General features: G+C 36.5%; 1 long non-coding RNA gene across 3 annotated transcripts; it reads left to right on the forward strand.

Annotated features, from left to right (window-relative positions):
* The first annotated feature begins 2,176 nt into the window (after positions 1–2,176).
* Positions 2,177–21,888, forward strand: LOC145000607 (uncharacterized). Of its 3 annotated transcripts, XR_013661312.1 has the most exons (4): positions 2,177–2,370; positions 2,484–2,561; positions 20,429–20,513; positions 20,607–20,928. It is a non-coding gene; the product is annotated as an uncharacterized LOC145000607 (long non-coding RNA). The 3 variants fall into 3 exon arrangements; XR_013661314.1 differs by lacking the exons at positions 20,429–20,513; positions 20,607–20,928 and adding an exon at positions 21,352–21,888; XR_013661313.1 differs by lacking the exon at positions 20,429–20,513.
* The last annotated feature ends 3,735 nt before the right edge of the window (positions 21,889–25,623 follow it).

Raw genomic sequence — 25,623 nt, forward strand, 5'->3', positions numbered from 1 at the left:
ACACAGTTTTTCCTAAATTAGCTTTTTCACTACTGCTTAAAATCTGAACATATATTTGAAGTTAGACAGCATAATCATCTTAAAATGATGATTAAATATCCAACAAAACTTTGGAAAATACAATGAAATACTTCTAAAACCCATCATTCTTCTGTTAAAATTAATCTAGATATATGCATAAAGAAAATATTATCTTTCCTCATGTCCATTTTTTGACATAAATCAAGAAATAGTGAAGTTACTTTTTATAAACATTAAATGTGACAACCCGAAGCTTTTTCCATCAATGCCAATAAAATTCCGTAAATTTAAATTTTGAATTTTATTTGTTCCGTTAATTTCTTGTGGTTTAGGAAAATCATTTAATTTATATAAATTAAATTTATATAAGAGTCGGAACTAAATCCCACGAAAATCCGGACTTTTCCTTCGAAAATCAGCGAAATTCGATTAGTATGGTGTTCACGGCCCTGAAACCGTTCAGGGCGGTACACCCAGCCTATATATATATATATATATATATATATATATATATATATATATATATATATATATATATATATATATATATATATATATATATATATATATATATATATATATATATATATATATATATAGAGAGAGAGAGAGAGAGAGAGAAAGAGAGAGAGATATGTTCATACCCTTATTTCTTCAAGGCTGGCCAAAACGCACTACTTTCTCTCTCTAAAAACACCACCTGAAAACTCAAGAACTCTCTCATTTATCACCTAAAATTCATCCAATTCACCTTGGAACTTGTTTTGGAGCATCAAACATTCATCGGTTCATAAAAATTGAACACTCCTCATACTTGAGTTCACGACCGTGAACCCTTCAAACCTTCATATTTTCTTCAAGAACACCAAGAACAGACAGTAAACCACTCAGGGGTCGTAAACCATTCAAAAGTAGAAATCTGCTCACGGCCAAGAACAGTTCACGGCTGAGAACGGTTCTCAGATATCAAGAGTACAACACTAAATAATTATTTAAGTATAATTATTATTACTCTATAAAGCATACAAATGAATTCAAATTCAAGGGAACAATACAGAACCATACGAAAACTAGTTAATATAGGATTATAAGACATCTCTTCAATTGTACCCTTCAGGGTACGGAATAAATCCTATCATTTAGTGTCACCAGAGTCTCCTAGAGGGAGAACGTGAGATTTGTGAATAGATCTATTCGAGACTGACAATCCCACATTTGAACTACTAGCTACAGTTAGGCAGACATGCCTGGGGAGACAAATATCATACCGTCCGATGCCTGAAGAACATCATATAGGTTATCAGTCATATCAAGCATGGTTATACAACTCACAATAGTATAAACTAACCTTTGTTTACGGAATTTCATTCTTCATTAGTTTTATTTTAATTAATGGAACTACTATACATTACTAGAGGATTCCAGGGGATACAATACATGGTTTTATTCTAAGAAATGAAACTACTATATGTACTGAAACTACTATATGTACTGGTGGTAACCAAGGTTTTCAAATAGAACATTCTATATATTACTAGTAGTAGCTACACTACTACAAAATGAGTCTAATGCAGCCTTTTAGATGCAACCTTTTAACAATAGTTGCATTTGATTATAAATAAGATCCTGTCCAACAAAAAGATTGCATTAAAAGATTTATTGCAACTTTTTTTTATAAAAGTTGCAAGTTATATTAAAAGTTGTAACTTGTTTTTTTTTAAAGTTGCAAATTATATTTAACATTGTAACTTTTTTCTAAAAGGTTACAAATTTTGTTAAAAATTGCAACTTTTATTACAAAGGTTGTATTGTTAAAACATGAATGCAATTTTTAGGGTAAAGGTCCATGTTTTATAATTTTGAATCTAAATTATAAAATAAAATAAACAAAATTGAATTAAAGCACTTCTATATATAATTTAAATATAATATCCAAGATATTAATTATTATTATCAAATAAACTTCAAATTTTCTTTAAATATATTTTTCGTAAATTTATTTTCAAAAAATTTGATTTACATATCTTATCTAATTTCATTTTCCCTCTCAATAAATAACATTTTATTTCAATTCCCGCTATTTTTTTTATTTCCCTGTAACTAAATCATACAATATAATTTCCAATATTTGACTTTTCAACTAAAAGCACGCTATACCCAATTACATCTGATCTTTCAATCGACGTCATACTCCTCTCAACCCTAAGTCGGGAATCAGGCAATCAATGTCATTGAAGGTAGCAGGCTCACAGTGCCATTCATTAGCACTGTTCATCTCGTTTCTAAAGTTTCGATTCACACCATTGAAGGCTCCAAGGCTTAGGTATCTTCGTACCTTTTCTATTCAAGGCAAGCGATAATAGCTAACTGAAACTTCATTTAACCTAATCGATTCCAAGCTATTTTGTCTCTCCGATTTGACTTTCTAAATATTTTCTCTACTCTCGGTTAATCTTCCACAGGTGCTAGGAGGCGGAATACCCTCATCTAATTGTCAATTTCATCAAAGCTTCTTGCTTAAGTATGTCTACCCAAACCAGGTATGACCTTGTACCTTTTTTTTCTCAAATTACTCTTCTACTTGATATAATTCAGTAGATTTTTCCTTCAGAGCATAGCTAATTGATTCAAAGTTGTTTGTTTAATGATTTACCATGCATATACATGTTAAACATGATCATATTTGAAAGAAAGGTACATGCAGAACATATGATATTTATTTACATTGATTTATAATAGAAAAATACCAAACAACCCCTACACAAATTCGCAAAAATAATCCATGCTTTCAAGTTATAAGTACTAAACAGGCCCTCCATAAATCAATACCAAACACCATAATACTAAAACAGGGAGTAGAACATTATAGCATATATGGGACTTATACCCAAGTGCAACTATGAAGTTCTTGAGTTCGGTTAGAGTTTGTATCTTCAGAAGGCTTTCTATAGAAGATTCCTCCCAAAGACATAAAAAGGGAGAGTTTTCCAGTTAGACAAATAAGAGTAAACTTATAAGTTGATCATGTAGTATTTGGATTAAATATCTTCTAAAAAAATTGAACCAAATCAAGAGCATATGGGATGATATCACCAACATAGGCAATTAACACAGAGATTGTGTTTAACAGTTGAACCTAAAATGAGAAACAACATATAACATGAGAAGTAATCAAAAAGTTAGAAATATAATTTTTATATAATATAATATTATATATTACAGAAAAGTATGAGTAATTTTTACCTTGGAATCAAACTCCTGAACATCCTTAATCAACTAAAAAAATAGTTTCCAATAAACTGGGAGATGTTGCGAAAAGGAAGCTTCTTCAATATGGATATATAAAAACAGATTTGAGTATTATTCAACTATGATTAGCATATTATAAGTCCAACACATTTATTTTATTTTCAACCTCTTAAACCCAAAATATGCTCACGGACATATTTGTAACAGTCAAATTACAACAGATTTGACTATTTTGCCGCTACATAATTTTTTTTTATAAAAAGCCATATTTTTGCCGTATTAACATTTTTTCTGCATTATATACATTGTACTTTATAAATTTTTTACTTTTAACTATTTTTTCATAAGAATCTATACACTTTTTATGTGTGTTACTGATTTGCCTCTAAATTTTTTCAGTTTCCTAAAACACCATTCTCATTGTTTTTACTATGTCTTAATTAGGTGTATAAACAAAGACTTTTATAACCGGCTTGACACTAATTTTATACGAAAATAGTGGATTTTTACTTGGATTGTATTATAATTTTCTATAATATAGCTTATATTGGTTGTGAGTATTACAGATTCATGGCTGCAAAAAATGTCATGCTACTTAGACAACTTGATTTGTCGCATAAATTTATTTTCATTAAGGTCACCAATAAAACATAAAATATTTTACAAGTTATCTATACCGGACTTAGTTTATAAAAAAAATCATAATAGTAGGACCAAAATGACCTTTATCCAGAATTGACATTATTCATAATAAAACAAATACACACATAGACACTTTAGATAACAAATTTCTGATTAATTTAACCAAATTACAATTTTTCCAATCACAATAATTACCAAATCCAAAGATTTTACCGGTTCTTCCTATACAATAAAAAAAATGATTCAACTATTTTCATATTTGCATATGTGTTGTAATAAAATACACATATTGCAACAAATTTGATTGTTTTACCCCTCTCATAAAAACTACCTTATAATAAGTCATATTTCTGTATTTTATCTTTCTTTTTTCTGAATTTTTTAAACATAAATGGAATTAAACAATCCAACGTTAGAGAATATGCATAATATAGCATTGTACTTTATAAACTTTTGATTTTTAACAATTATAAAGTATAATTTTTACCCCTGTGATAGTTATAAAGTTTATAATCTGTTTTTGTTGTCAAATATGATGTCTCATATACCCCTGTCACTGCTAAAAACGCCCACAATTTTTTTTTTCCATTTTCAACTTTTTCTACTGTTGTACTGTTTTTATTATGTTAGATTGCAAAATCAATTTTGTCCAATAGAATTATTGTATTTACCCCTGCTACTGTTGTTGCTTTTGTTTGTGAATTTGTGTAACGTGGCATCATAATTCATATTTAAATGTTATCATTGGATTCACATTGGTTTTTTTTTATGGAATTATCTGATAAAAACATAAACTATGTTGCTATTATTGGTTGAAAAAGTAAGTATGATGCCATTATGGTATAAAATGAAATTATGGTGCTATTATGTGATAAACATAAAAGAAAAATAAAAGCATGATGTTATTTGTAACTGACAATCACACATATACCCATGTATAATCGTCACTCCTTAGATTGTAAGTATCTGGTTGTAACAAACTTCATAACAAAAATACCAAAACTACCCCTCTACATGCAAACCTTTTATTTCACCGAGTTTACCAAAATACCCCTGGATAAAATCCATGGCTAAACTTGATGCATAGCAGTATCATTACATTAGGAGTTGTACACTCCATATATATATATATATATATATATATATATATATATATATATATATATATATTATTTTGCTTGACCCATAATAAAGATACAATAAATATCTTAAAACTTCCAAAAGCCAAACTTGAAACCGTCTAGGTTCTTTTGATGTTTCTTAAGCAATAAAAAATTTGGCTTCTAACTAGTAGATCTTTACTCTTTACTATAGTTTAATGTTCTATTAACTTCAGGGTATGAGAGACATGGGGAATGTTAGAGATTGGATGTATTTACCTAGACGGTTACCTGAGTTTGAATCTGGTGTCATTGAATTTCTTAATGCCTCGTTTGCTAAGGTAGCAAAGGGTGGTCAAATTTGTTGTCCTTGCAAATGATGTAAGAACCGTTATTGGTATCAAAGGGATTAAGTATTCGACCATTTAAAAGGATATGGGTTTGTAGAAAACTACTATGTATGGGTTTTTCATGGAGAAAAATCCTCACAATCTATGCCTAATATCGCCATAGACGATGATGGAGCTGGTATGCATGACAAAGTTCCACATAAAGATAAGATATGGAAGTATGTCTTGGTAAGTTTTTAGGTAGCTTTATTCTTCCATCCTCTTTTATTTTCCTTTCTTTTTACTAATTACTAATTTTTTAAGGGAAAATATGATGTGCCCGGTGATGCTAAAACTTGGGTTCTTAGGACAATTGGAAATTTGTATAAGGTATACAAATGTGTAACAACGTAAATTTCAAAACAAAATTTTCATTTTTGCAAACATCAAAACCATCGTTTAATATTCCGAATTCAAATGTGTAACAATGTCATCATAACAAAATACATCCCATGATCATAAAAAAATAGTTCCTTCGTCATTGTGTACAATCACGTCGGCACCTTCCCACAGTCCTCGCTAGTACCTGAAACACAAAACACAACAACTGTAAGCATAAATGCTTAGTGAGTTCCCCATAATACCACTTATGCACATACGCCTTTCCAGGCCCTGACCTTCCGGTCCGTGTATCTCAGGGGACTTCCGTCCCGACTCGGTTGTTGGGTACTTGATGTTGCGTCTTGGGCTCGCTTCCTAGCCCATCTTGTATACGGCATGGGCCTGTCCATTCGTATCTTATTTTCTAGGGTTTGTGTATTAATAGATGCTTGCATGCATCTTTTTCATAACTGATAGATCGTGGGTTTTTACGTGTAATTATAGAAGATCTCTTTTGTAACCCTAGAATCCTCTACAGCAGAAGTTCTTTATCGAGCTCTGCTGAGGATTGAACGTTCTAATCATTCAACACATTCAAATCCATTCTTGAGTATTGTTTCATTGTTTTACTTTCTTTATCTACCTGTTGCAAAGATCTAATCGATCAAAGAGTTTTAATAACTCATCAATTGGTATCAGAGCGGGAGGCTGTGTAATTCATACACATCTCTTCTGTGAAAGAAGCTATTAGGGTTTATTCCGCATTAACTAATATTTATTGAGCCGTCACTCCATAATTGACGTATCTCATTACTTATTCGTCTTGCCATAATATTATATATTACAAGTCTGATCTTTCAAACAGGTTATTCGATCAAACATGGACGAGTCGCAATCCAATCCCATTAATATTTCGAACAACATTGGATCAACAACGAAGATTCCCATCCTTTACACCCAGGATTATGAAGTCTGGGCACCTCACTTTGAAGATTATGTTATAGGATTTGAGGACAATGGATACCTCATCTGGGAAGCAATCGTATCGGGACCCTTCACTCATTCTGAAACTTCAAGGATTATTAAAACTCAAAAGGAGTATAATGATCTTTTGAAAGATGTTAAAGATATTGCCCAAGACGAAAAAGATAAATTTCAGTGCAATATTAAAGCATTGAGATTAATCAGATTCGCTCTTCAATCTGACACTTTCAGGCTGGTGAGTTCATGTACTACTGCCAAAGAAATATGGGACAGGCTTCGAGAATTGTATTCTACGGACGAAGATCTTGAACACTCCATTCAAACGTTACTCTTGTCCGAGTTTGGTGAATTCAAGCAGGGAGCCGAAGAAAACGTGACTCAAACGTTCGATCGCTTCAATCATCTTCTTAGCAAGATGATTAAACATGATATTGAAAGGAAGCTAATTGAGCAGAAGGTTACGTTTTTGAACGGCCTCAGATCTGAGTGGAGAGTTGTAGTGTCCACAGCTAAAACGCATGAGCAATTCAAATCTTATTCTCTGGCGAAACTGGTAGGCATTCTGAAATCTCAAGAAAAGATCGTACTACAGGAGAAAAATGTAGTTTCAAGCCTGGGTTCATTGGCCCTCCTATCCAAAAGTAAAGCGGTTATGGAAGATGAAGACCTCAACATGGAGGACTTTGATCTTACTTCTGAAGACTATGCTATGATGGTATCAAACCCTAAGAGGTTCATCAAGAAAAGATTTCCCACCAATAAGAACCGAAATTGGCAGGGAAGTTATAGTTCTGAAAAGGTCAAAGACGAACCAAAGGCAGAAGAATCAAAGAAGGAACCGAAAGCTGAAGGAGATTCGGGAGTGAGCTGCTATTACTGTGGAGGAAAGAATCACTATGCAAAAGATTGTGTCCTCAAGAAAATGGCAGAAAAGGATGAGGAAAAAGATGAAGAAGCTTTGTTGCTGAAAAAGCTGGATGAGATCAGGAAGAAGAAATCTACTGCTAACCCTTCTATGAATGCTTTAATTGTGCAGGGTTCGGTAGCGAATGATGAGTTCGGAGGAGTGGAGGTCTGGTCATCCGACTCCGAAGATGATGAAGTAAGGAGGCCTTCTCATGGAAAGGCTTATGTGGCGAAAGAGAAGGATAGCGGTGGAAAATGCTTGATGGTGTCTGATGTATCTCAGATGAGGGAATACAACACAGATGGTGGGAATGAAGACACGAAGGAGCAATAGGACATGTGCTTTACAGCAAAACCACTCAGCGTGCAATTCAACGAGCTTGATGAACTGATCAAGAAGGTACAATCCATTTTTGTTTCATTCAAAGTCCCACAATGCTCATATGAAAAAGAATTAAAAAATGTTAATTCAAGAATTTCTCATCTAGACAGCAGTTTAACTCAAACTCGAGTCACCAATTCTATCCTAACTGACCAAATAAGCAGGGTGTCTTCGAAGAGTGAGGAACGGAGGATGTGGATCGAACTAAGGAGTTGGAGTTAATCAAAACCAAGGACGAAAACATTTATTTGCAAAGAGACAATTTAAAACTTTTAAAACAGCGAAATGTTTTTTGTTTGATTGCTAAGCGTCTTTACAATAATATTACTCAACTTCATTTAAACTGTGAAATAGGGCAGAAAATTCATCGTATGATTTTGCCCTTCCTTGAGTTTAAGGAGGATGAAATTGACGCTGAAGCATACAATTGTGAAAGTGTGGTTTCGTCTGAGGATGTTAATCCGACATATATGTATGGTCTAGACAAAATTAAATCTTTCATTAAGTCCAAGGACCATAAGGATATGCTGAAAAACCTTTTGGATGAAAATGAAAAACTGAATCTAAGGACCGAAACCATACAAAAGTTTGACTCATTGAATGCCAATTTGAGCTCAGAAAATAAAATTAATGTTGAAAATGCATCTGAGCTTAATGAGGATGATGATATGAGTGAAATTTCTGTAGAGGATGAAGTTGACTGTTCTGAGTTTGTCAAGAGCGAACCAGAAAACCACAAAAATCTCATCTAAGAAAATTTGGTGGAGTTTGATCGCTTGTCCCAAAAAAAGTCCCTGAACCTTGAAGAAAAGGCTGTTGTTTACCAAAAGGCAAGGACAACACCAAATCAGGTGTATAAGGTCACAGGTGTAACCGAACATCTGACAGCCGAACTCACAACCATTGTAAACGAAGATAATGCTGATGGTTATGATGAGTTCTTCTGGTCTGCCCCTATCGACAATGCTGATGAAATAGTTGGTCTATCAGAGCAAACATCCTGGAAAACAAAAGGAAGATATATTCCGGAGCCACTGAACAAGCCTGATAACTTTGACGTACCAAGTACTAGTGGTACAAAAGATGTCCCTAAAGGAAAAGCGGATTCAAGTGAATCTTCATCAGTTCAAAGTGGACCTGTTGACACAAAACAAAAACAAAAGTCGAACATCCATCATCAGCCGAAGCAGATGAGAAACCAAAAACAACAAAGGAATCAGAGATACAAGAAGAATCTTTCTGAAAGAAAACAGTTTTGGCAGTCTCAAAATGCCTATTTCTCATATCGTGATAGAAATTTAAAGTTAGAGAAAAATAATGTTAGACCACAAGAGAGAAACATCAACGAAAAGCAGAAGTTCGGTTCAGAGAACAGTGTCAACCAAAAGCAGAGGTTCGGTTCAGAGAGCAAAAGAGACCAAAATTCTAGGTTCGGTCCCACTGATAATCAAAGTCGAAAGGGTCACCTAGAATATCAAGTCAAGAAATCATCTCAGTCTAAATTCTCTCATTCTAACTCTTCTAATTCTTTCAGTCATTCTTCTTCTCAACCCCATTCTAAATCCAATTCTGCTCGAACTCAAAAACCTAAATCTTCAACTGACCTGAAAGGGAAATCAAAGGTTTCGTCAGTTAAATCCGAGTCCAAACCAAAAGCATCAAATCCTAATAAAATTAAAGTTTTCACCATCAAAAAGAAAGATGAAACAACGTTAATAAAAAGAACATATTTTGTTGACATCTCTCTTACTACTCCTGTTCCTGTGAAAGGCTCACGTGGACCCAAGAAACTTTGGGTTCCTAAATCTGCTTAATTTGTGCAGGTTATCAGTGACGAGCAGTTTGACGAAGAATAGTATATCGACAGTGGCTGCTCACGTCACATGACAAGAAGGAAGGAAGAGCTAAGGGAATTCAGATCTCTTTCAAACGGTGGAAATGTCAAGTTCGGGAACAACTCCTTCGGAACCATAAAAGGCTATGGAATGATTACAAATGGTGATTTCACGATCAGGAATGTTGCATACGTAGAAGGACTACAACATAATCTCATCAGTGTATCTCAGCTTGTTGGAGGTACCGGTCTCAAGGTCTCATTCGATGATGAGGGTTCGGAAATAATTGAGAAGCAAACAAACAGAGTTATTCTCAAATCAAAGCGCAAAGGTGAAATGTTTCCCCTAAACCTCAAACCCATCAAAGGGAATCCAGCAATCTGCTTGTTATCAAAAGCACAATCTGACGAAAGCTGGCTGTGGCACCGAAGGCTTTCTCATTTCAACTTTAAGGATATCAACAAACTTGTCACTGGAGGTCATGTTCGTGGTCTTCCATTGCTCAAGTACGATAGAGAACATTTGTGTGCGGCATGCGAAATGGGGAAGCAGAGTCGTCAAAGCCATCCATCAATCATAAACACAAAAGTTGTTGAACCACTAGAGTTACTTCACATTAACTTGTGTGGTCCATCATCAATCAAAAGCATCGGCGGTAGCAAGTACATTCTTGCTATTGTTGATGACTTTTCGCGTTTTACATAGGTGTTCTTTTTGAAGCTTAAATATGAAGCGACTCACAAGCTAAAGATGTTCATCAAGCAAGTTGAAGTACAGCTGAAGAAAGTCGTTCGCAACATCAGGAGCGACAATGGGCTGGAGTTCAAAAATAAAGAATTCGAAGAATTCTTGGCAGAAAGAGGAACCAATCACAACTTCTCAGCTCCCTACACACCTCAACAAAACGGAATTGTCGAGAGACGAAACCGATCTTTGTGTGAAGCAGCTCGAACCATGCTAAGTTTTGCTTCTTTACCTTTATATTTTTGGGCTGATGCTATCTCTGCAGCTTGTTTTACACAGAACAGGTCATATCTCAATAAGCGATTCACGCTCACTCCTTATGAGATCGTCAACAACAGGAAGCCGAATGTTAAATTCTTCCATGTGTTCGGTTCCCGGTGCTTCATCTTCAATTCTAAAGAACATCGCAACAAGTTTGATGTCAAAGCCGATGAAGGGATTTTTCTGGGCTATTCTCTCACTTCTAAAGCGTACAGGGTATTAAACAAACATTCGAGGAAAATAGAAGAGACGTATTACGTGACCTTTGATGATAGCTATGTCAAAAAGTTAAAAGCCAACGTAGACACAACTGGTGAAATCTTTCCTTAAACAGGTCAAGTCACAGTATCAATTGCAAATCTCTTTGAGAAATTTGTCGAGTTATTTGATGAACCAGAGAAGGCCATTAACTCGGAAGCCAGCGCAGCAGAGAACAAGGTGGATCATCTGAAGCAACTAGTAGAAGATGCTACAAGGCGAATGAATGAAGGAGTATCCAGTTCCAACGCTTCAGTCGAGGGGGAGCACAATGTTACTGTAGCACCCGAATGCTCCACAACACCCGAAGGTACTGTAGCACCTGAACGCTCCACAGCACCAGAAGGTACTGTAGCACCCGAACGCTCCACAGCACCCGAAGGTACTGTAGCACCCGAAGGTACTGTAGCACCTGAACACTCCACAGCATCTGAAGGCACAGTAGCACCCGAACTCTTCACTATACCCGAAAGTCCCACTACTCAAGAAAGCTCATCATTCGAGGGGGAGAATGCCAATATGCTTTATGACGATCAAAGTCAATCCGAACTAGAAGAGATGGTAAACGCTGAATTGGATCCATCCTATGATCCAAATTACCCTCCTCTCGTCAAATGGACCAGAAATCATCCTGTTTCTGAAGTTGTGGGTGATGTTTCTGAAAAGGTTCTGACCCAATCACAACTTAAGGCAAAACAAACTTCCTTATTTTCAAAAGTAGAATTCTGTATGTTTAATTCCTTCGTTTCAAAAGTTGAACCAAAGATAGTTAACACTGCTCTTGATCACTCCGATTGGGTTCAAGCTATGCAAGACGAACTAAATGAATTCGAAAGGAAACAAAGTTTGGCGCCTCATTCCAACTCCTCAAAATGCATCATTTGTTGGTCTCAAATGGGTATTCAGGAACAAAATGGACAAGGAAGGGAATGTGATACGAAACAAAGCACGTCTGGTAGTGAAAGGATACTGTCAGGAGGAAGGAATTGACTATGAAGAGACTTTTGCTCCTGTTGCAAGGCTGGAATATGTTCGAATATTTCTTGCTTATGCAGCACACAAAAACTTCGAGGTCTACCAAATGGATGTCAAATGCGCTTTCTGAATGGAGAACTCGAAGAAACAGTCTACGTGGAGCAACCTCCTGGCTTTGTCAATGAGAAGTTCCCAAATCACTGCTATATTCTGGACAAAGCGGTTTACGGTCTGAAACAAGCTCCTAGGGCCTGGTATGAAACGCTAACAAAGTTTTTAAAGATGTCTAAATTCAAACAAGGCTCGATTGACCCAACCTTCTTTCGTACAAAGGAAGGTAACCACCTTATGATTGTACAAATTTACGTCGATGATATCATCTTTGGCTCAACGAATCCCAGCTTAACAGCTGAATTCAGAAAGCTGATGGAGACTAAATTTGAAATGAGCTCCATGGGTCCGATTAACTTTTTCCTTGGATTAAATATTAGACAGGGACCCGAAGGCATCTTTATCAACCAGGAAGCATACACCAAAACTCTTCTTGCCAAATTTGGTATGATGGGAGATTCAAAGGTCAAGATTCCAATGGCATTCGGCACCAAACTCACTCCTTCACTGGAAAAACCAGCAGTTGACATTACGCTATACCGCCAGATGATTAGGTCCTTAATGTATCTTACTGCTAGCAGGCCTGATATCATGTTTTCCGTATGTTATTGTGCTAGGTTTCAGGCGAACCCACGAGAACCACATATGCTTGCAGTGAAAAATATACTCAGGTATCTGAAGCGAACTACCTCTCTCGGTCTATGGTATCCATCCAACTCAGGCTTCTTCGTTCAAGCCTTCTCTGATGCAGACCTTGGAGGATGTGGTTTAGACAGGAAAAGCACCATAGGGGGTTGCTAATTCCTTGATGGGAAGTTGGTCAGCTGGCAGTCAAAGAAGCAAACCTGCGTTTCCCTTTCTACAGCCGAAGCAGAGTACATCGCAGCCGCCTCCTGTACATCTCAAGCCATATGGATCCAAAGCCAGCCTAGAGATTATGGACTCAACATGAAAAAGATCCCACTATATTGCGATTCAGAAAGTGCAATTAGGATCTGTCATAACCCAGTGCAACACTCTAAGACCAAACATATAGCACTGAGGTATCACTTCATTAAGGATCATGTGGAGGATGGAAATGTCGAAATTCACTTTGTACGAACCACTGATCAACTGGCCGATATCTTCACCAAAGCCCTACCTGAAGCAAGTTTCAATAAAATCCTTCATGGTCTAGGAATGATGGAATCAGAATCGGTACCAAAGACACCATCCCAAAGTTAAAAGTTAGAAGCGAAATGAACTGAAATGAACCGAACGTTCGGTCTATTTCGGGTTCGGTCCCATTGCACATATTTCCGCTCAATCTCAAAAAGGTGTTGTCTATGGTTGTAAACTTTTGTAAAGTTGTTTTCCAAAAATCCAAAAATATTTTTTTAGGAACCGAAATGAATCGAGCGTTCGTCCATTTCGGGTTCAGTTCAAATTTTTTTTATTACTTATTCTGTTTGGTTTTTCTCTTTTCAAAAACTTAAAATCTCCAAAAATATTTTTTTCTCTTTCATTCTTGTTTAAATATCGATGGGACAGGTTTGGTTCTCACACTTTATAGTAACTAGTTAAGCGTCTCTAGAAGCATGCTGCTGCATGTTGTCCAAAGCCTCAACTGATTTTGAATAAAAGCCTTAATGACTAGGTATATACAAACCTTGTCTTCCCAATAAGGTTGTTCCATTTATTCTAATCCTGAGCTACCTTACTCTTTTCTCATATGGGTTAAGAGTTTACTGCTTGGTCACTATTTTCAGCAGAGGTACTATCGTTACTCTTCACCACCTCAATACTCTTCTCCATCATTTTTCGGTCCCATATCGTAACCCTTCAGACTCTCAGAATTAACCACTGAGGTTTATGGTTACAAAATCTCTGTGTTTATGATCTAAGCCACGTGTCACTACGTGCTTAGTGAAACCCAAAATTCAATACCTAACATGAATTGACGGTCAACATGAAATCTCTTTTTTGTTGTGCGATTCTTATGAAATTGTTATTTACCATAACATTTCTTCCCTTAGAATCCAGTTTACTTTTTTTTTTTGAGATTTCACCATCACACATCTTCAACAAGTCACTATATATATTATCCAGCCTACTTGTTCAACAGACCACATCGGTCTCTCAAGTACTTCATTTAGTCTCGGTCTTATGTCAAGGTCCAGAATTCTAAACTGAAGCGAAAGCCACCCTTTTAAGCCTTACAAAAAGATGCCTTTCAACACTTCTTAGAAAGTGATTGATCGTAATTCAACGGGAATCCATACAAACACTTTAAGGTCTCTCTTGACCTTGAAGAAAGTGATTCGTGCCCGGGATCAACTGTTTTGTGTCTATATTGACATCACAAATTCCCACATATATCTCGCTTTATTTCCTTATCTTTCACACTCTATGCACGAAAATCTTTGATTTTCCAAAACTCTCGTTCGGTTCCATTATAATCTTATGTTTGGATGACAGCTATTAAACAGATAAGATGCTGACTCAGCCGACAGAGTAACAGCCTCAATAGTGAGGTGACGGGCACGCGTGCAAAACGGAACAGTTCTTCTCTCTCATGCGTAATCATCGGGGGTGCCAACCGTCGCGCTTCTGTCAAATCCGAAACCGTTTCGTGTATCAAGAAGATTTGGGAGATGATCTTTCTCTCTCCTCTACCCACAGTATAAAAGGAACACATCTGCTTCATTCCAAACTTACCACAATCAAAACTCAAACGAGCAAAATCAGGCGATTTCTAATCTACTGTTCATCATCTTCTACTTTCAACAATGGCGGATTCTTCATCAGTTCAGGAAACCTCTTCACGCACAAATATTCTTCCTATCCGCGCTCAACAAATCCTGGTGATCGATCTCAACGCTAAAGCTTACGAGAATTATATGTATCCCATGGTGGAGTGCCTTAAATACTCTCCATTGGTGCTCGCTCTTTCCAAGGTCGAGGTTGTGCCTATGGAATGCCTTTCCCAGGTCTTCTCCACAGCCCATTATGATAGATCACTGGATCGCATCTACTTTGATCTTCTTTCTCACAAGACCTCCATCTCCAAGCAACGATTCTGTTGGCTCCTAGGTTTTGAAGCCGATGAATCTAGGGTTAATCCTGATTCCATCACCGTCGGGCAATTATTTTCGATGTTCTACAACATGGGTTACATGTAGATTCTCACGACGGTCACCAAGTTCAAGAAGTCGTGTCTCCCTCCTCCATGGAATGGTTTCTTCACCATTCTGTTCAAAGGGCTCTCTGAGCGCAGTTCTGGTTCTGATGGGGCCAGCAAATTGTTTATGACCATTCTCTATGGTCTATATCATGGCCTCAACCTCGACTATGGCTCGGTTCTCTGGCAGCAACTCATTAAGAGCCTAGCCTCCTCCTCTCGACACACTGAGGTATCCTACGCCAGATTCTGGATGCTCATCACCGAGTGGGCCATGGATAAACTTCATGTTCCCACTGTTGCAGGTTCCCTTCTCTCCACCATCAGTGTCTTCCACACCACCAAGATAATTGTTACCGATCCGACTAAATTTTCTTTCGTCGGATCCATTTCAGACTCTATGTCCGCTGGGGTGTCAAAGGAGAGCGTAATAATGAAAGCCTACAAGGACTTTCGTCCTTCGAGTCGAAGGGAACTTTCTGCTGAAATGGTTCAGTCCATTAATAATGCAGATAAACCTGCTGCTAGAGGGAAGAAACCCGAGAAAGGGAAGATCAAGAAAGCAGCAAAGGGGGCAAAGGGTCCTTCTCCTAAGAAGCGAAAACCCTCAAAACAATATCTTTCCCCACCAGCGAAGAAGAAGAAAGTACAGCCAAAGAGAAAACTTATTCTCTCTTCTTCCTCCAGCGATTCGGAAGAGAACCATTCTGACTCAGATGAGTCAGCTAGAGGCGAAACTCCGCCTCACTCGCCTGATCATGAGGTACAGGTTTCATCAAAACCTCCTTCCCCTTCTCCTATAACCACCTCTTCCATTCCCATCATAACCTCCTCCATTTCCATTCCCTTCATATCTAACCCTATTTCTATTCCCCCCATAACTACCTCTACTTCTCTTCCAACCACAACAACCTCCATTCCCCCACCACTTTTCACAGAAGCCACCACAACTACCACCCGTGAGGTTCCAACCAACGTATCTGATACGGGGGTTCCTACTTCACAACCCGAACCTACTTCTGTTCCCGAACCCACTACCACTACCGAACCACAAACCGCACCTTTATCTCCCACTCCATCTGCTGAAACCGAAACCTTTTTGGGAGGTGAGGATACCGTTTTTGACTCCATCTACTACAGCTCCTATCAACTTCAGAGTGATGATGATGATGATGCTCCAGTCACTAAAAAGCACATCAAGGAACTCCACGAGAAGATTGACAATCTTGTAGCTTCTTCCTCTTCCTCAACATCTCACTTTTCGGAGGCTGCCATTCAGGGTATGGTGGAGTCTCTCTCCAAAGCACATGAAGCCTCTATCAGCTCAGCTGCTGCTGCCATTGACAAATCCACGAAGGCTAGTGCTGTTGCGACCGAAAAAGTCGAAAAACTATTTCAAGACGCCCAGATCTGGCTGGAGTCTTTACCGGCGGCATCAAAGACAAACACTAAGAAGATCTGCACCGTTGTGGAGAAGCTGGTCCATTCCTTCGAAACTGAAAAAGACCAATTTGCCAGCTTTCGCCAAAAACTCAAAGAAGACAACCAATCATTTCAGTCTTCGGTTGAGGATCGTCTTCTTTCCTTCCAAGCCACTCTTGCCGCCGAATCCACCACAAAGGAAGAGCTTGCTCGAAAGTCTTCCGAGCTTACTTTGGCAACTCATCAGCTCTCCCAAGCCGAGAAGGAGATCGATTCTCTTCGGTCTGAGAAAGCTGTGGTAAAGAGTTGTGTTTCAGATGTCCACGGAGCTTTGTCTAACATTATTGAAGCCCATGATCCGATTCTCAACTATTCGGTGAGGCGTAGTCTTGCAGAGAAGCTCGCTCCTGCTCTTGCCCTGCTTAGCCATATTGAAGGCATTCCTGAGCAGGAGGACCATCCGAAACAAGGGGGAGAAAAGAAGTCCACAGCTCAACCGAAACCCCCTCCAAGTTCCAAAGCTCAATCTCTTCCATTTTCATCACTTGTCCCTCCGAAAGCACCCAAACCAACACCTGTTCCTTCATCAGGTTTGAGTGCTCAAACCAAAGCCAAACAAATTGCCAACGACAGTGATGAAAGTGATGATCAAGAACCGATTGTCAGCTTAGTCAGGAAGCAGACCAGAGAGAGAGAGCTGGATGAAAATGCTTGCATCGTCAGGGAAGCCGAGGCCAAGGAGAGGAAGATAAAGGAGGCTCATGATCTCCTTGAAAGCAGGAAAACTTTGTTTCCTCCTTGGACTCTCGAAGTGCTTATCAAAGAAGCCATTGAGTCCCCTTGCACTGTGTGGTTAGAACCGGTCATCTCCTTAGACCGCGTCAATTCGGTCGATTCCCAGTTCGACATGCCCCTGACCCGAAAGGCCTTCATCTTCCATGCATTCGCTCATATAGCTGAAGTTCCCCATCCTCACCCGAAGGTGGATAGGGAGCTTATAGACTATTATCTAAGGACCGCTCAACCTCAACACCAGACATGGAGCGCACAGAAGATAACCAACGTTCGGGTTCTCAAACCTGTTCGTGAAGGCAATTTCGTTAATGTTAGATTCAAGGTCTTGAGGGGATCTGAAAAATATGAGCATTCCATCTCTCTGGCTGATCTTCCCAACCTTAACCCTCACGATTGGATTGTCTTGCACAACATTCTTCTTGTCAATGAAGTAGAATATGGTCCGATCATAGACCATTTCAAGAGAATGTTAGTTTGCTATATTTTGGAGGTGGCTAAGCTTGATCAAGAGGTTGCCAATGTTCTGAGGAAGAAGCCCATCATCACTCCAGTCGGTTCTGCAAGCGATATAAACCGAATGAAGATGGGAAAGATTGATCCGAAACAGAACTCAGTCATGTTCACCATAGTAGAAGGTCAGAAATGCCTGTTTGCTTTGACTGACAAACATCTTTACACTACTACCTGTTTGGAGCATGTTCTGGGTATTATCAATCGTTGCAAGCAGAACTTGGATAGTGATAAAAAGTACTTCAATGATATGATAAATTGGTACATTCACTTCCGACAAACACTTCTTGCTATCATCCCCTGCCTGTTCAAGACCGTAAAGAAAGCAAATGATGCGGGGGTAAGCAAGCTGGAGTGAAGTCTCGCCCCAATTGACGCAAAGGAGGAGATTGTTGGGTACTTGATGTTGCGTCTTGGGCTCGCTTCCTAGCCCATCTTGTATACGGCATGGGCCTGTCCATCCGTATCTTATTTTCTAGGGTTTGTGTATTAATAGATGCTTGCATGCATCTTTTTCATAACTGATAGATCGTGGCTTTTTACGTGTAATTATAGAAGATCTCTTTTGTAACCCTAGAATCCTCTACAGCGGAAGTTCTTTATCGAGCTCTGCTGAGGATTGAACGTTCTAATCATTCAACACATTCAAATCCATTCTTGAGTATTGTTTCATTGTTTTACTTTCTTTATCTACCTGTTGCAAAGATCTAATCGATCAAAGAGTTTTAATAACTCATCATCGGTAAACCTTCCGGTCCTACCTGCGTTAACCTTACGGTCCACATCACAACGCCTTCCGGCCCATAACATATATGCCTCCCGGCCCATAACATAATGCCTTCCGGCCCATATCAAGCATATCATACATAGCACTATAAACGATTAACTTATCATATACAATGCATATAGCTCATAACATATTCGACCTTCCGGTCACACAATAAAAACCCTTCCGGGTACAGTATAGTTAGAAAACTCACCTCGTGGAAAGTCTAGAATCTTGCGTACTCGCTATCACCAAATCCCAACGATGACTCTACCTCGCCTAATCATAATAAATATCATTTTAATAATTATAGACTTCCACAACTAGACTTTACCCCTTATCATCATTCCTCCGAGGGTAAAAGACCATTTTACCCTTCCTTGACTCAAAGTCTACATGTTGACCAAAACCCTAAAAGTCAACAAAAGTCAACCTTTTGAGTACGCGGGGCGTACAGCTTGATGTACGCGGGGCGTACATCGCCAACCCAAGGATCGGGGTCTCCACCCACTATGTACGCTGCGCGTACTGGGAGTTACGCCCAGTGTAACCATCAGACTTAAGCATTCATCATTTCTGGTCTTAATCGGTTAAGCCATTACTCCAACTTCTAGATCCAGCTTCATTTAGGCATCTTTACCCATAAAGTCGAAACCTTTAAGCCTTGGCATGGCTGTAAAGGCTCCTACACTCCTTAACATCATTCTATTCCAACTCAAGGATCTAGATCACATGCATGGTGAAACATTCACGTCCAAGATTACATTTTTATGAGTCTACAACTCAAATAGACCAGAAATATGATGGATCTAAGCTTATGGAGACCATTTGCTCATAAAGTCTCCACCTTTGGGACCAAAACCCTAGAAAATGGTACTTAAAGCATATCACAAGAACTATATGTCAAGATTCGAACTTTTTACCTTAGAATGGAGCTTCAACCTTTGCAAAGCTCGGATCCACACTTGAACACCACTTCTAGCCTTCCCAACGAACTCTTCTTCTTCTTTGCTACCTTGAAATGGCACCACCAAGCTTACAACTCTCACAAATGGCCTAAGAACGAATAAACACTCTCTTTAGGGTTTCTTTCTGAGGGATGGTGGTTGAGGATTCGAGCCACACATTCCTTTTATAGCCATCCGAAATAATTAGGGTTTTTAGGTCTGGACCAGTTACGCCCAACGTAACCTTGGGTACGCCCAGCATACCCGAGGGTGACCGCGTTCAAATGAAGCGCGCGAGTACGCGCATCCTATGCCTTGTACGCCCAGCGTACTCGCCTAACATGCAAAACCCTAAATGGCAACATATCAAAGATGAAGGGCTAAATAGAAGGGTACCTGGATTTCGGGCCGTTACAAAATGTAGGTTCAAGAAAAAACACTTCTATCAATTTAAGGACAATAAAACAAGATGGAAGAATCGACCTAAATGCATTCCTCAAGAAGAGTTCTCAAAACTATTAGTGTTATGGAATAAAAAAGATGTGGCAGTAATTTCAAAAACATTTTCTTTATTACTAGTGTTTGTTAATATTCGATTTGACTTTAGGTGTATTAGTTCAATTGAGTTTTATATATTAATGTGTGTGTAGAAAAGTGGCAAAAGAAATACGTAAGTCTCTAAAAAATATGCACACGGCTGGTCCAAAAAGTTTTGCTAGAATTCGGGACGAAATGGTAATTAATGTCTTCTCTTTGCTTGTGATTTGTGTTTTTATTTTCCCACACTTTGATACTTTCTTGTTGATATTTATGTTATCATGTGTATAGAAAAAATGAAGATCCAAACCAGGAATTCCCAACTCTAAGTCAAATGTTTGAACGTACACGTAAAATGACAGATGGGCATGTATATGTCGATATATATGATGACACGGCAAATAAAATTGTAAATTTGTATTTCAATTTTACAATAATTTTCCCTTTTAATAGTAAACTATCTTTTTAGACATTAAATTGTAGTTTTTAGACATTAAATTGCAATTTTTTATATGTTAAAATGCAATTTCCTAGATGTTGAAATGCGGTCTTTATAGATGTTAAAACGCAGTTTTTTATTTACACATAAAAACAGTCTTTTGATAGCAGATTTTTGGACATCAAATAGTTTTCTTTTACACAATAAAAAAATTGTTTTTAATGCAGTTTTTTAGATGTTAAAATGCAATTTTTTTAGATGCTAAAATACAGTTTTTTTTTTTTTTTTTTTTTTTTTTTTTTTTTTTTTTTACATAAAAACACTCTTTTGATAGCAGATTTTTGGACATCAAATAACTGTCTTTTACACGAAAAAAAATGTTTTAAGTACAGTTTTTTTTAGATGTTAAAATGCAGTTTTTTTTACATAAAAACAATCTTTTGATAGCAGATTTTTGGACATCAAATAGTTGTCTTTTAAACAATAAAAAAATTGTTCTTTTCTACATTTAAATGCAACTTTTTTTACAATATAAACAACTTTTTAACGGTAGATGCTTTAGTAAAATTATCATATTCATTTTTAATAATATTATAGGAACAAATGAAGAAGTATGAACATCTAGAAGATGAAAGTGATGTCATAAATCCTTATATGATTGTGATGACAAAAGAGAATGTTGGATACCATCGACTTTATGATAGAGGCGTTACTAATATATTGATAAAAAAAAGTGGATGGTGGTGATGCATCATACATGATTCCGACGGGACTTATGGAATCATTCAAAGCAAATGAAGTTGAAAGAAATGAGTTGATTGAAATGCAGAAAGAGATTCAAGAGGACCATGAAAAAAAACCGAATTAGAAGCTATGCAAATAGATATTAAAAAACAACAAGAAAACCTAGACGTCAGGATGCGAAAGTTAGCGGAACAACAACCTCGAGAAGGTTGATAGCTGCTAATATGATTTATCGACTATGTTTAATACACGTCTATAATGTTTTTAATATTTTTTTTTGTGATTATAGTTGACAACTTTGTGTTTGTTTTGATTTATGGTTGTTATTTTGAATTTAGATATGTCAAAGGAGACCGTAAATTATATAATATATTTATGTTATTATTTTTATGGTGTAATTTTAGTAGTAATGTATATTTGTAGCAATGTACTAAACATATGTGGCGTCTATATGATTAGGAAAAAAAATGTCGCATTGAAATTAGAAAAATCACAAAAACAAAGTTGCATTTGACTATAAACAAGGTTGCATTTTTTTCAATTAAAGACATAACAAAGGTTGCATATGCCATATAGAAAGGTTGCAATTTTTTACTAGAACATAATTAAGGTTGCATTTGATTATAAAAAAAAAAAAAAAAAAAAAAAAAAAAAAAAAAAAAAAAAAAAAAGTTGTATTTTCGTAACTAAAACAGTTAAAAAAGTTGCATCCAAGTGTAAAAAAGTTGCATATGAGTATTAAAAAGGTTGCTTTTGCATAACACACGTTGCAATAAAAAAAGTTGCATTTAAAAAAGATTTGCAACTATCTCAAAAAGGGTTGCATTTTCGAAAAAAAAAAGTTGCTTTAGATCTAATGCAACTTTACCTAATGCAACCTTTGGTAAAAGGTTGCTTTATGCATTATGCAACTTTTACAAGGCCTAATGCAACCTTTTAGCGGTGTTGCATTAGCTTCATTTTGTTGTAGTGTCAGGGTTTTTATACAAAGGGTTTTCATTCAAAACAACATGATACAAAACAGCTGGTAATAACCAAACATAGGAACTAATACCTTATGAAACACTATAACGAACCTATGTATTAGAAAATAATGGATTTTCTTGAGAAGGACACAAATATTCTTTTACAGATGCAATGACATGTTTACATTACAAAAACATTTATATGAACTCACCAGCTTAATGCTGATACTTTTTCAAAATCGTTTGTATTCTCAAGAAATCAGTAGACAAGTACTCCTGCACGCTTTTGAGAAGACGGAGCGTATAGAGTCACGTCTTTTATATTTTGCTATACTTTTGATCTATACAAACTATGTATCAAATATATGTAAATATCTATATTTCAATGTAATGGTTTCTTTTACTTTGATTACTATGATGAAAGTGTTGTGATACTATACATGACATCCTCCACCCTCGAACGTTTCCGCCATTTCGGTTTGGGGGTGTGGCATCAAAAATAATGAATATGCTAGAATTTTAATAACTATACCTTCATATAGGAAGCAATATACCTCCGACTGATAACATAGCAGCTACGCCTGAAGCTTGAGGCAAAAAAACCAATAATATTTCAACCATAATTCATGAAAAACCAAACACACACCTTTGCAACATTGACACAAAGATACATTGTCATATATGCTCCTATGCATGTAACACAATTATTACCTACATAACATCCTCAAGACTTGCTTTTCAATGCTTCCTTGCGTGTACCACTTCCTAAAATCAATGAATAACTATAACCGAATATTTTTACAAACTCATTAGTTACAATTAAATGCAATTCAAGAAATATTCAAGTCTTTACAGTCCTTTTCTTTGTTCCATTAAAGATGCACCAATGGTGACCACCTATTTATAGGAATACAAGGTTCAAGCATGGTGGTCGTGTCTATGAGAGAAGACGAAGATTAGGAGAGACAACAGTTCCATTGAGGGCTGTCCATGTTACGATGACAACCAGAAAAAAAACATCATATAGATATTAAGAAAATAAATTAAGAAAAAATATTTACATCAATAAAATCTTTTTCTTGGAACCAAATTGAGATCTTGAAATGTTTATCAAGGATTTCCAACATATCTACCTGAGAAAAAAAGTGTAAACCCAACATTCCATTGACCATACAATCAGCTTGAGAAATCATTTAAAAGAGGTGATAGTTGAAACTCAAAACCTCTAATTTCGAAGATCTTATGGGGACAATAACATATTTTAAGAAAGAAAAAAAATGGCCTTTACGTAAGGATTATATTGCTCCCAAATTTTATGAAATACAAGATGATCATTGAATGATAAAAAAACGAATCTTCAATTATACAATTCTATAGATTCCAGGTTCGATTCTAGATTAAACAGAGTAATTGAAGTCTCTTTTATGGTTTGTATTTTTATTATGTATAGAATAAAAAAATACAATAAAATAATATTAGGGATTAATCGGGATTCTTAAATTTGTAAAATACTTATTTTGGATGAGCCAAGTCGATAGGAGGAACCAGACGAATTACGCAGGTAGGGAAAAAATAGGACCCATGTTAAAATAAATGTGATTAACGCGAAATGTTCACCATTTTTCTGCTTCCTCACACTTATTTTTTTTTTCATCGAAATCTAAACTTGACTGATTTTTTCTTGATAACCAAAATCTGAGATGAGTAGAAATGTTAAAAAAAATATGGGATAAAACAACAATACCTCAGATGAAAATGTCATAAAACTACCATTCCATGTGCCTTCGATATTGTGTGAAGAATGCACTTTTCCCCTATCATAAGCCAAGAATTAGTCAATTTAATGAATAAGTCTAATTATTTTCCAATTTATCATTTGATTTTCAAAATGCTGCAAGAGTTTCAATTAGGCCTTTGTGAATCAGAAGAGAACATAGGAATAATAAAAGGCGAGAAGAGATGGTGTACTAGTCAAACATGAAATCAGAAATTCGATGGTGGAGGTTCACGTGACTGGTGGTGCGAGTTTGGTCGACAGTAGAGAGGGGTGTCCAATGGTTGTCTTCGTTGATGGCAGTGGAAGCTCGATGCTGGCGGTGGTTGGTGCTTCTCGGTGAAGTGGTTTTTAGGCGGTGGTGGTTTGCAAAGGTTGGAGATGGCGTGAGTGGTTGTCATGGTGAAGATCTTCGGTCAATTGATTGTGGAGAAGAGGCTGGTGAAATTGGAGGATCATAAAATATAGGAGTAGATTGTTCCAGGATAAAGGAGTCAAGGAGATATGGTCGAGATTTAAGGGAGTTTGGTATTGATCAATTCATTAAATCACGGGCTAGATAAGAACTCAACTCAATACTTAACTTTTTCAGCTATTGACCAAATAAGATTCATATGCATAAACGGATTGTAAATAACGCAATAAGGCTTGTACCTCTTAAAATTCAACATTTGAGGCTAAATGCTTATTAATGTATAAAGATATATATATATATATATATATATATATATATATATATATATATGTGTGTGTGTGTGTGTGTGTGTGTATGTATATGTATATGTATATGCGTATGTGTATGTATATATCCATATATAGGCTTAGGTTATTCTATTCTAACTAATTATTGTGCGGATATCGTATGCTATGAGAATTACTAAGAGAATAAGTTGTTTAGCAATGTGAATACGTTCAACCTTACAAAAATATCATCATTTTCATGCATTCTCACTAATTGTTATTTATTTTTGTTCTCACACATCATTTTTCACTCATTTTCATTCTGACAGAATACGACCCAATAAACATTCTGACTACATTCTGACAAAAATGAGAATAATAATATTAAGTGTATAATAACCTTATATACGATTTAATTAGTGAGAATGTGTGTTAATGACAATAGTTATGTAAGATTGAACGTCTTTATATTATCAAGCAACATATTTTCTTTATCATTCTCATAGCATACGATATCCGCACAATAATTAGTTAGAATACTTGAACCTAGCTCTCCATATACATATGTATATACATTTTCTATGTATATGCATGTATCCATATGCATATGTATATATCCATACATATATAGATATATCCATGTGCATATACATATATCCATATGTATATCATATGCATAGGCATATATCCATATATCTATATGCA

The sequence above is a fragment of the Lactuca saligna genome, chromosome 6, assembly GCF_052625555.1.
Source record: "Lactuca saligna cultivar CGN05327 chromosome 6, ASM5262555v1, whole genome shotgun sequence".
NCBI classification, from domain to species: domain Eukaryota; kingdom Viridiplantae; phylum Streptophyta; class Magnoliopsida; order Asterales; family Asteraceae; genus Lactuca; species Lactuca saligna.